Raw genomic sequence first — 12,413 nt, forward strand, 5'->3', positions numbered from 1 at the left:
GATCGAGGAGTTCAGACTTTATTCTGAACGTGACAGGCAGTTCTGACGGGTTATTAAGCAGGAGAATGCCACATTCCGTTTGCCCTCCAGAGAATGGAACAAAGTGGGGGCGAGTGGATGTCTGTTGAGCCATGAGGAGCTGTATCAGTCACCTACAGCTGCATAACAAGTTATCTCATCACTTAGTGACTTAAAACAACATTTGTTAGAGCTCTCAGTTTCTGAGGGTCAGGAACTGGGGAGTGCTTAGCTGGGTGTCTAGCTCAGTGTCTCCCCTGAGTAGCAATCAGGATGTTGCCTGGAGCCACTGTCATCTGAGGGCTTGTCTGGGGCTGGAGGATGTGCCTCCACAATGACTCACTGCCGTGGCAGTTGGCTGGAGGCCTCAGCTCCTCACCATGTGGGCCTCCCCCTAGGATTGCTTGAGTGTCCTCACAGCATGGCAGCTGGTTCCCCCAGAGCAAGTGACCCAAGGGAGAGAGGCAGGAGGAAGCTCAGTGCCTTTTATGACCTAGTCTCCAAAGTCGCACACTGTCACTTCCGTCATACTGCATTTACTAGAAGCGAGTCACTAAGCCCGCCCACACTCAGAGGGAGGGAACGGGGCTCTGCTCCTTGAAAGGGGATGTATCAAATAATCTGTGGAGCGGAGGCGAGTGCGGAGCAGAAGTTGGTGGCCTGGGCCCCAGGGCAGGCACGGGAGGAGGTACCAGATGCTGGCTCTGGGATCTGTCTGGGAGGCAGAATCACTAGACTTGCTGGTGGCTTAGACGGTGAGGAAGAAAGAGCATCCAGAATGCCTCCTGGACTTGACCTGAGTGGGTGGTGGTACCGTTCTCTGAGACTGGGAGTTCGAGGTGGATGCCAGAAGTCCAAGGGCGGCTATTGGATATACCAGTCTGGGGTTCTGGAAAAAGATCAGCTGGACAGAGAAACTGGGGAGGCTTGGCTGTGGACAGCCATTCATTGGGCGCTTAGGGCCTGTTGTAGACATTGCCTATGTCTGCGGGAACGAGACAGGTCCCTGTGCTCCGAGACACGGGAACAGCACGCACGTTAGGCGCCCGGGTGGCAGGGCGTGCCGGGTGCTTGGGCTGGGCAGTGGAAGGAGTGACTTAGTAGGAAGGGACGGACAGTTGTCGGGAGGAGGTGACAAATGTGACAGGCCCTGCCAGATGTGTTACCAAAGACGCTTGAGCAAAGCCACGGAGGCAGGATTCTAGAGTTCAAGGCAGGCATGTCAGGAGAGGCTCGGACTCAGTGCTGGGGTTGCCTCGCGTTTTAATCTTGCAGCCAAGCCCCTTTCTTTGGGGCGACTTTTCTGGAGGCGGAGTTTCCTGTACCCCTCGAATCTCCCCCCGCAACCCCCCCACCTCGTCTTTGTCTTTTTGTCCCATGTAACCCTCAATTGGTTTTTGTTCTAGAGGTGGGCCGGCCCACTGCCCAGCTGACCTTTGACCTTGGGTGGGGGCGGGTCTTGTTGCAGCTTGACAGTGATGAGCTCCTGGATAATCCCGGGGAGGCCCGAAGTGCCTTCTATGAAGGTCATGGGGTAAGTGGCCCGGGGGCTCGGGGAAGGCCGTGGGCTCCAGGCATCACCCAAGTCGCCTGTGGTGGCAGCCAGTGGGGGAGGGGAGAAGGGGTCACACTCGTCCCCTGAGGCACTTTGCCGGGAGGGGGGCAGGGGGCAGTCACTGAGGAGCAGTGTGGGGTGGAGGTGAGGCCGGAGCTGCTGGACCCCCAGCTGTGCCCTCCGGCCCCTCAGAGAAGGAGGTGTGGTCCTGAGTCCCTGGCCTTGGAGGGCAGCTGCTACAGAGCTGGTACAGAGGCAGAGGCTGGCTCTGGAGTTCACAGTGGGCAGGGCGGGGGCGCTAGGGGGTCCTGTCCCGGCCCAGCCATGGGTGGGGTGTGTGACCTGGGGGAAGGGGATCGACTGTTGTGGACCTCAGTCTCCACCTGGAAGATGAAGGCAGGGGTGATGAGCAAAGCCCAGAGCGGGGAACACAGTGGACTTTTATTGAGCACCTACTGTGTGCCGGGCCCATTACTCAGTGCCAGTCGTCCCTCCCTCTTCTTCCTCTTCTGTGGCCTCTCCCCTCCCCTCTTCGCTCCCCATCCCTCCCCCTCCTTTTTCCTCCTCCCCCCTCTTGTCTCTCCCTCCCACTCCCCCCTCCTCCCTCTTCATTAACATAACTATCAGTTACCAAATACCTCTCATATGCCAGGCCCTTTACAGTAATTTTTATTTAGTCCTCACAACAACCACAGTAGCATTCCAAATAATTTATCTGGCATAATATAAATGACTAAATCCAGAACCCAACAAATACACATTATGTTCATGTTATTACATTTACGGACCAGTAACAATGTGCATTATTCCTAGCCGTGCCATCCTCTTAATGCCCATAACGTCCCTGGTCAGGTTCTCAGCACCTCCTGTACGTGACGTCAGTGAACGTTGCAGTGGCTTCTCTTATTGCGGAGCATGGGAGCTGGGCTCAGTACTTGTGGCTTGCAGGCTCTAGAGCGCAGGCTCAGTAGTTGGGGCGCATGAGCTTAGTTGCTCCACTGCATGTGGGAGCTTCCTGGACGACGGCTCGAACCTGTGTCCCCTGCATTGGAAGGCGGATTCTTAATCACTGCGCCACCAGGGAAGTCTGCAATAAAGTATTCTTAAATTAAGATATGTACTCTTGTGTGTGTGTGTGTGTGGTACACGGGCCTCTCACTGTTGTGGCCTCTCCCGTTGTGGAGCACAGGCTCCAGACGCGCAGGCTCAGCGGCCATGACTCACGGGCCCAGCCGCTCCGCGGCATGTGGGATCTTCCCGGACCAGGGCACGAACCCATGTCCCCTGCATCGGCAGGCAGACTCTCAACTACTTTTCCAACAGGGAAGCCCCACTTTTTTTTTTTTAACACATAATGCTACTCCACACTGAATAGACTATAGTATAGTGTAAACATAACTTATGGGCACTGGGAAAGAAACAAACAAAACTCCTATGATTGGCCTTATTGTGGTGGTCTGGAACCGGACCTGCAGTACCTCTGATGTATGCTGATACTTGAGCAACGGGAGTCAAAACTGAGAGCAGAGGTTCTCTAACTCTGGTTTCATTAAGAAATAGCTGGTGAGACTGTGTTAAAAATTCAGGTTCAAACACACCTAGTGCCCAGATCTTAGTTTTTAATACTGTTCTCCAATAAAAGTAACCAGGGCTCCTTGGATAAACGGCTGGTTCTAAGACTGGGCAGGAATTTATACAGGATGTGCTTAGAGTATCTTGTAGTTCCAGAACAGAAGTCTCTCAGCCTCCATCTCATTGTCTCTCTCCCTCATAGACACACACACACACACATGGGGTATGTCAAAGAGACACAGGAGCCAACTGAATGAGCTCCCAATAGTCAAAGCTGGAACAATCTGAGCAACAAAGTAGCACTGGATAATAACCCAGTCTATAAAATCTCCGTGAGCCCATGCTGATATAAATGAATGACCGAACAAATAAATAAATGGCCGTGCATGATTCCAAATAATTTGTGTGGCTATTCTGCCCTCAAGAAGTTGAAGCATGACTCTTCACACCTTACGCATGAACTGTGCACAGTGACTTCCTTCCACAGATGACAGTATTGGGGGCGGGGACTAAGTTTACAGCGTAGAAACATGACAAACATTGTCAGCCAGGTGGTGGAGGTTAACGTCAACAGTGACAAGTCACACTGATACTGTGCACCCTGAATACCATGTGAGGACAGTGGCACTTCACTTCTGTGGTCTTCCTCCCCCTCGGATCATAAGAAACATAAGACAAACCCCAGCTGAGGCACATTCTCCAAAATACCTGACCACGACTTCTCATAACTGTCATCAAAAACAAGGAAAGTCTGGGAAACTGTCACAGCCATGAGGAGCCTAAGGAGATGTGACAACTAAATGTAATGTGGTGTCCTGGGAGGATCCTGGCACAGAAGAGGGACATGAGGTAAAAACTAATGAAATCTGAATGAAGCATGGACTTTAGTTAATAATAACATAGCAATATTGGTTCATTAATGGTAACAAAAGTACCATACTCATGTAAGATAAGAATAGGGGAAACTGAGTGTGGGGTATATGGAAATTCTCTATACCATCTTCCCAATTTTTATGCATATCTAAAAACTATTCTTCTAAGAAAGTTTCTTTAAAAAATTTAAGTTCCAGGGCCCTACCTCCAATGATTCAGATTAGCAAAGTCTGTGGTGGGGTACAGGAATTTGCATTTTTCACAGGACCCCTAGATGATTACGATGCAGATAATTTGGGGTTGAGAAAACACTGTTTTCTGGGGGTGGAGTTTGGCTGGGGGGAGGTAATTCATAAGAAACCTTTGCCCAACTCTCTTCTTACATTCAGCAATGCTTCTGGAGCACACATTTGTGCTTGCCACTGTATTCTGACAGCAGATAAGATGGGGGTGAGTTTGGATAACCACAAACAGTTTGGGTTCCCTGCCCCTCTAAGCAGCACTATTGTAAAAGCTTCCAATAGTTTAAAGCTGTTAAGTTTCAGCTTAATTTCTTACACAGCAATAGATAACTAACATACCACCCGGCCATGAAGCCAGAGACTTTCATTTCCAGTGTCATCGGGCTTCACTTGTTATGGAGGGTGGGACCCACACGGTGACAGCAACAGCATGAGTGCTCAGGTCATATGGGGCACCTGCCAATATCCGATTTACATTTTTCTCATCAAGGCTTCCCTGGTGGCGCAGTGGTTGAGAATCTGCCTGCCAATGCAGGGGACACGGGTTCGAGCCCTGGTCTGGGAAGATCCCACATGCCGTGGAGCAACTAGGCCCGTGAGCCACAACTACTGAGCCTGCGCGTCTGGAGCTTGTGCTCCGCAACGAGAGGCCGTGACGGTGAGAGGCCCGCGCACCGCGATGAAGAGTGGTCCCCGCTCACCGCAAGTAGAGAAAGCCCTCGCACAGAAACGAAGACCCAACACAGGAAAAAAAAAAAAAAAAAAAAGTTAAAGGGCATTAACAACAAGCCAACCAACCAGATATATGGGGGTAGGCGTTTTCCATCCCAGTTACAGAATGAGAAAACTGAGACTCAAACAGGGAAAATGACTTGCCCAAGGTGGCAAAGAAGGAAGAAGAGGCAGGCTGTAGATTCTGGTTCATCTGATGCCAGAGTTCTTTCCCCAACCACAGTGCCCGCACCGCTTCCAACTCAACTTCCTCCTCTGCTCCTCCTCCCTCCCCGTCTTTTCAGATGTACTGAGCTGCAACCTGGCCCTTCTGTGAAGCCTCCTGACACCACCGTTTGCCCTGCTCCCCTAGCCAGTCCCTCCGAAGGCAGCACACAGTTACAGACACAATCACGCCTTTAAGCCATCAATCCTCTGATGTGTCCCTCTTCCTCATCTCAGTTAACAGCATCTACTCAGTTGCTCAAACCCCAACCTGCCCTGCCAACCTCCATCTGTCCTTTTCCTTTCCAGCTCTCCCTGTGACGTGAGACCCATCAGCAAGTCTGAATCTACTTCTAACGTGATCCCTAATCCTTGCGCTTCTGGCCTCTTCACTGCTACTCCAGCCCAGGCCACCATCTCGGCTGAGAGCCTTCCAGCTACTCTCCAGGATTCCCGTCTTGCCGCCCACGGCCCCCACACAGCAGCTAGAGCTTTGCACAGCCTCCCCTGGTTCCCGTGGCAGAGTCTGTGCTTTGCCTCACCGGGGCCTGGAAGTGGGTCTCAGCCTCAGCAGCATCCTCAGTGTGGCTTCCCACCCCCGCGCCATCCACCTGCCAGCGTCTGCCACTCCGTCACTCCCTCGGACTTGGCCCCCTGCTGTACTTTCCTCATGTCACTTTGTGGTGGACACAAGGTCTGACTCCCCAGTGGCCATTTCTGCTTCCTCTTCTTTTCCTGGCAAATGGGATTCCAGTTTGGATCGGGTGGCAACAAATTTGAGGGAGCACACTGGTTCTCCCCACTCCTGGAACTGGGGGGAACACAACTTATGCTTTTGTCCTGGAGACAAATCTTGAGGGTCCGGGATAACGGTGGCCACTTCCCTTTCCACTGCCACGGATCAGTTTAGAAAGAGCACGGGCTACAGTTCTGGCCGAGGAGACGTGAGGGGCGTTCTGTTGGGCGCTGCTACAAGCTTTCCTCACTTTTAAAAAGGGGAACAAGGAAGGGAGGGAGCTGCTCTCTGCCCTGCACCCTCCGAAGGTTTGGGTGCTCGGCGTACAAGAGGGGATTCTTGCTGCTGCTGCTGCAGCCGACTTGCAGATGCTGGCCACTGCTGGCAGGCCATGACTTCACCGTGGAGCCACTGGCACCACCACGTGTCCTGAGAGCTTAAACCTACGCTGACTCCTCTGTTATTACGGCCAAAACCATATGCACTATAGATATCTAAACTCACCTTTTTGCTGCTTTATCACTCCTACCTTCCCGCTCCTAAAATGTAAGCTCTGTGAGGGGAGGGGCCTGTCCCTCCATCACTATGTCCCCATCACGTGGACTGGGCATTGTCTGGCACAGCTACAGCAGGTGCTTGATAAATGCTGGCTGCATTCATGTATGAGGCTCCTCCAGGGCAGGGACTCAGTCACTGTGGCTTCTGGGAGCAGCAGGGGCTCAAAAGCCTTCGCTGGATCAACAGGCAGGGAAGCCAGAAGACAGCTGCTTAACAACACACTTTATTAAGACAAACAACTCAAAACGTACAAAAACAACCTAACAAAGGAGACGCAACAGGGCTGGAGGTGCCCATGCCAACTAGCTGCCCACGCAGAGGGCCGATGCCAGCCCCTAGCTCGCCCTCCTCCTCCTACAGTTGGAAGGGCTCCACGGGCCACCTTGCCCTGACGGTGGGATCCACGTGGTCCTGAAGGCGGTGCCACTTCATGTGGGCATTCCGACCCTTGATCTTGCCAAACACCCTGAGGAGGCACCAGAGGACACGGGTCAGAGCAGGGGGAGGCGGGTAGCCCTGAGGGGGGCACCCAAGAGGGCTGAGGGCAGGCGGTGTGGGAACGTCCAGGGAAAGGGCGGTACCTCTCACACTCCCGGCAGGGAAAGAAGCCCTGGCCCTTGCTGCTCCCCGGCAGCTCAGGGGTCCACTTCGAGCTGGTGTTTGGGCTGGAGTTGGGGATGGACTCCCTCCTGTAACTCTCAGTAGTCCTCTGTAATTCGGGGGTTGGACGGTGGCTGCGTTTCCTCCGAGGGCTACGAGTGACCTGCAGAGGGGGCAGAGGTGATGAAAGGGTGCTGACCGCCCCGCCACCCTTCTAAGGGAGAAGCAGGTGTCCAGAGCGTCCAGACGTCACGGGGTGCACCCCCCCCACCGCCACCCAGCTTGGATGGGCACCGGGCATCCAGATCCGTGCTGAACTCCTGAAGCCCTACCCCGAGACCCTCTACCTTCGCTTCTGTCCTGTCTGCTTCACCCAGCTCTCTCTTGACCCTCTTTTCTGGCACTGGGGCTCGGCCACGGTCAAAATCGATCATTATTTTCTGCCTGTAGTAGTACTCGACACACTGGGCTACTGTTTTTGTCTGGACCTAGTGGAGGAAGACAGAAGCCGGCTAAGGACAGTGCCTCAGGAGCAGCAGTGAGGATGGCCTTGACGCCCTAAATCCCCTCCCCATGGGGCCAGCTGCCACTTTTTGAAAGCCCTCCTGAAACGTCTCTCCCCTATGGCTTGGTATGCTCCTCTGCTACGGGGGACAGAGAATCACAAAGTCCTCCTGGGGATGAAGGAGTTCAGAGAGAAGCCACCAGAGTCAACACCATCTAAGCTCTGCACGCTCTGAGCAACAAGGCTGGCCCAGGAAGGCTTCTCTCCAGGAAAACGCACACAAAGGTACACACGAGGACGCTCACTGTGATATCATGTGGAGCCGCATGTCTACCGACTGGGACTAATTAAAGCAGAGTGTCCTTACGTGGTGGATACCTCATAGCCTTATGCGACAGCTAGGCAGAGCCCTCCAAAAAACTGAAGAGGAAGGAATACTTCCCAACTCAGTCCGTAAGTTCAACATTTCTCTGATACCAAAGCCAGTCAAAGATATTACAAGGAAAGAAGGCTACAGACCAATGTCCCTCATGAACATAGATGAAAATTTTTAAACAAAACTTTAATGAACAGAATCCAACAATATATATATGTATATATATATATATATATATATATATATATATATATATATATATATATATATATATATATATATATATATATAAAGGACAATATACCATGACTAAGTGGAGCTCATCCCAGAAACGTGAGGTTGGTTTAACAATCTAAAATCAATGTAATTCATCATATTAAACTTAAAAAAGAGAAATCATATGAGCATCTTGATAGGTGCAGAAAAAACATTTGATACAATCCAATGTCCATTCCTGATGTAAACTCTCAGCACAATAGGCATAGAAGGAACTTCTCTTCAACCTGATAAATGATACCTACAAAATCCCTACAGCTAACGGTGGAGTGGTTTCCCCTCAAATATCATGAACAAGGCAAGGATTTCCACTCTCACCACTTCTACTCAATACTGTACTGGTGGTTCTAGAGTGCAAAAAGGCAAGAAAAAAAGTAAAGGCATCCAGGTTGGAAAGGAAGAAATAAAAGTGTCTTTATTTGCAGATGATATGACTGTCTATGTAGAAAATTCAGTGGAATCCACAAAGAAGTTACCAAAACTAGTAAGTTAGTTTGGCAACATTTCAGAACACAAGATCAATATAAAAATCAATTTTATTTCTATACATACTAGCAACAAACCATTGGAAACTGAAATAAAAAACTCTATAACATCATAAAAATCACAAGTACTGGGCTTCGCTGGTGGCGCAGTGGTTCAGAGTCCGCCTGCCGATGCAAGGACACGAGTTCGTGCCCCGGTCCTGGAGGATGCCACGTGCCATGGAGCGGCGGGGCCCGTGAGCCATGGCTGCTGGGCCTGCGCGTCCGGGGCCTGTGCTCCGCGGCGGAAGAGGCCACAAGGGTGAGAGGCCCGCGTACCGCAAAAAAAAAAAACACCCAACAAAAACAGGAAAAAAACCAAGCGCTTAGTAATAAATCCGACAAAAAGTATGCAACAACTGTACACTAAAAACTTCAAAACATTGCTGAAAAATTAAAGATTGAAATAGAGAGATATACCCTGTTCACGAGTCAGAAGACTCAATATTGTTAAGGTAACAACTCTCCCCAGTTGACCTATAGAGTCAAAAACAGTACCAATCAAGTTCCTAGCAGGAATTTTTATTTTGAAATTGACAAGTTATTTCTAAAATTCATAGGGAAATAAAAAGGATCTAGAATAAAAAAAATAACTTTGAAAAAGAATAACAAAGTTGAAGGACTAACATTTTCTGATTTCAAGACTTAGAATAAAGCTACAGTAATAAAGACAGTATGGGAATAGCTTAATAAAAGACAAACAGATCAATGGAACAGAATACAGCGTCCAGAAGTAGATGCATATATATATGGCCAACTGATATTTAACAAAGGTACAAAAGCAACTGAGTGGAGAAAGTATGGTCTTTCCAACAAAAGGCATTGGAACAATAAATATCCATATGCAAAAAATGAACTCACCTCGCACCCCATAAAAAAATAAACTTACAATGGATCATAAATCTAGAAATAAAACCTAAAACTAGAAAACCTCCAGAAGAAAACATAGGGGAAAATCTTTGTGACTTTGGGTTAGGCAAAGATTTCTTAGATACAACACGAAAAGCACAGTCTATAAAAGACAAACTAGTAAGTTAGGCTTAAGCAAAATTAAAAACCTTTCTTCAAAAGACACTGTTAGGAGACTGACAAATTGCATATTGGGAGAAAATATTTCCAAAGCATATATCTGGATAAAGGACTGGTGTTCAGAACAAAATAAGAATTCCTACAGCTCAATAAAAACACAGACACTCCAATAAAATCAGAGGCAAAAGATATGGACAGCTCACCAGAGAAGGTGCACATATAGCAAAAAAACACAAAGATGCTCAGCATCATTAGTCATTAGGAAAATGGAGTCAGATGCTACTGTACACTCATTAGAATGGCTAAAATTAAAGAGACTTAGCATACCAAGTGTCGACGAGGGTGTGGAGCAACTGGACGTTTCATAACCTGCTGGTGGGAATGGGAAGTGGTATAGCCACTTTGGAAAACAGTTTGGCAGTTTCTTAAAAAGTTAAACATACATCTATTATAAGTTACCCTCATTCACCTCCTAGGTATTTATAATCCCACCCCCATCTCTGCAAAAAAAAAAAAGAACCCAGTACATGTCCGTACAAAGACTCGTACGTGAATGTTCAGAGCAGCTTTATCTGTAGTCATCAGTAATTGGAAACCGCCAACAGGTGGATGATTAAATGAACGGTGGTCGGTCCACACTGTGGTATACTCCTCAACAATAAAGGGATGAACTATGGGTACACACGACAACATGGATGAATCTCAAAATCATTAGGTTGAGTGTAAGAAGCCAGACAAAGCAGATCACATGCTGTATGATTATTCCATTTATATAAACCTCTAGAAAATGCAAACTAATTTAGAGTGACAGAAAGTAGACAAGACTTGACTAGGGACCCGGGTGGCAGGAAGGAAGGGTTGCAAAGGGGCAGGAGGGAACTTTTGGGAGTGACAGATATTTTCATCATCTTGATCATGGTGGTGGTCTTACAAGTGTATAAATATGTCAAAAACATTAAATCTTACACTTTGATTATGTGCAATTTTGCGTACATCAAGTTACAAAAAGAGCAAAATAATCAGCAGGATATTAAGTATATGATGTCATCCTTCTTTGAGAAAGTGCATATAGGTGTGTAAAATCCGTATGGGCAGTAAATACCTGTCAGGTTATCAATCAGAAGTGTGATTGTGGGGAGGGGCCTGCAGGGCTTTATTTTGAACATGGGATTCATTTCTGTACTGTTTGGGGTTGTTCAAAGCAATGGCATTTCAGTTGTCAACTGTTCACAGCATGAGCAGAGTAACGCCCCTGACAGGCCCTGCAGTTCTAGCGCCTCGGCCGTGTGAAGGAGCCTTGTCTACACCAGCCTGCCATGTTCGCCTTACCATCTTGTGTATCAAGTAGAAGTCCTTCTTGTAGGCACAGAACGCCTTCTTAAAGAGCCTGTTCTCCATGGAGGTCCAGATGTCCGAACCTATTGGAGAAACAGCCAAGAGGAGGAAGAATGTTTCTCCTGGGACCACAGCCAGGGCTGAAGTGCAGACTCCCCTCTTTTTTTAGGCCACCGAGCGCCCATTATATGCCAAGATTTCTGCTAAGCCCCTTACTTGCTTTATCTCACACAATCCTCACAAAAACCTTAGCAGGTAGGGGCTCTTACCATCCCCACTTGACAGGTGCAGCAACTTGAGGCTTCCTCTTGTTAAGAGACTTGCCAAGGGCAGGCGTGGGCCCCTGGTTGCCTGACTCCAAGGCTGGAGTTCTCAACTGCGGAACGTGAGCCCAACCCAACCTGGCACCCACCTTGTGGCCACGAAGAGCCCACGAGGGAACCAGTGGAAAGGGGAAGGTTGGGTCCAACTAGAGAACAGCACCCACTGAGTCCCCCAGAGATGACGGGCCCTTCTGGGAGGGCAGGTGCAGGCCCCAAGAGAACTCCGGGAGGCACGTGCAGAGCTTGCCATGGAAACTGACTGGCTCGCAGGGGCCTCAGCCAGGCTAAAACCACGTGGGCAGCCACGCTCGTTACCTGTGTAGTGATAGTTGGCGAGAGGGTGAGTCCGTGGCTTCTGGGGTCCTCTCAGTAAGAGGGTCTCCAGGGCAACCTGGAACGAGAGGAGTGGTGGGCAACTCTCTGAGAGAGGGAAGGTGAGGTAGAGGCCCGTCTTCATTCTTTCATTCGTTCAGAAAATATGTGCAGCCCTCCCTAAAGCTACCCCTACCCCAGGGCGACACAAAGTGTGGTCGGTGTGTGGACTGGCCACCAGCTGTGAACCACTTGGGACACACTGCCTACAGCACTAAGCAGACTGGTGAGTGCAGCTGACGTTACCTTTTTCATAGCAAGATTTACTTGATGACGAAACAGTGTGTGGACTTATTCTGGCACAAGCTCCTTATTTCTTCAGGGAGCAGCATTTGGAGTGGCACTGCCCCCGCCCTACCCCATGTTATGTTCCTCATAGCACTAATCATTTTTTTTGTTTTTTTGCAGTACGCAGGCCTCTCACTGTTGTGGCCTCTCCCGTTGCAGAGCACAGGCTCTGGACACACAGGCTCAGCGGCCATGGCTCACGGGCCCAGCCGCTCTGCAGCATGTGGGATCTTCCCGGACCGGGGCACGAACCCGTGTCCCCTGCATCGGCAGGCAGACTCTCAACCACTGCGCC

At 49.6% G+C, this 12,413-nt stretch overlaps 1 pseudogene across 1 annotated transcript in view; it reads right to left on the reverse strand.

Moving 5' to 3' along the window:
* Positions 1-6,715: 6,715 nt before the first annotated feature.
* Positions 6,716-12,413, reverse strand: part of LOC307066099 (zinc finger protein 541-like) — a 53,147-nt pseudogene continuing 47,449 nt past the window's right edge. The window contains exons 11-15 of the transcript in view: positions 11,774-11,849; positions 11,130-11,218; positions 7,438-7,578; positions 7,072-7,253; positions 6,716-6,956 (exon numbers count right to left, since the gene is read on the reverse strand). The product of the transcript in view is annotated as a zinc finger protein 541-like (transcript). The remainder of the gene's footprint in view (positions 6,957-7,071; positions 7,254-7,437; positions 7,579-11,129; positions 11,219-11,773; positions 11,850-12,413) is intronic.

The sequence above is a fragment of the Hyperoodon ampullatus genome (assembly GCF_949752795.1).
Source record: "Hyperoodon ampullatus genome assembly, chromosome: 18".
NCBI lineage: Eukaryota > Metazoa > Chordata > Mammalia > Artiodactyla > Ziphiidae > Hyperoodon > Hyperoodon ampullatus.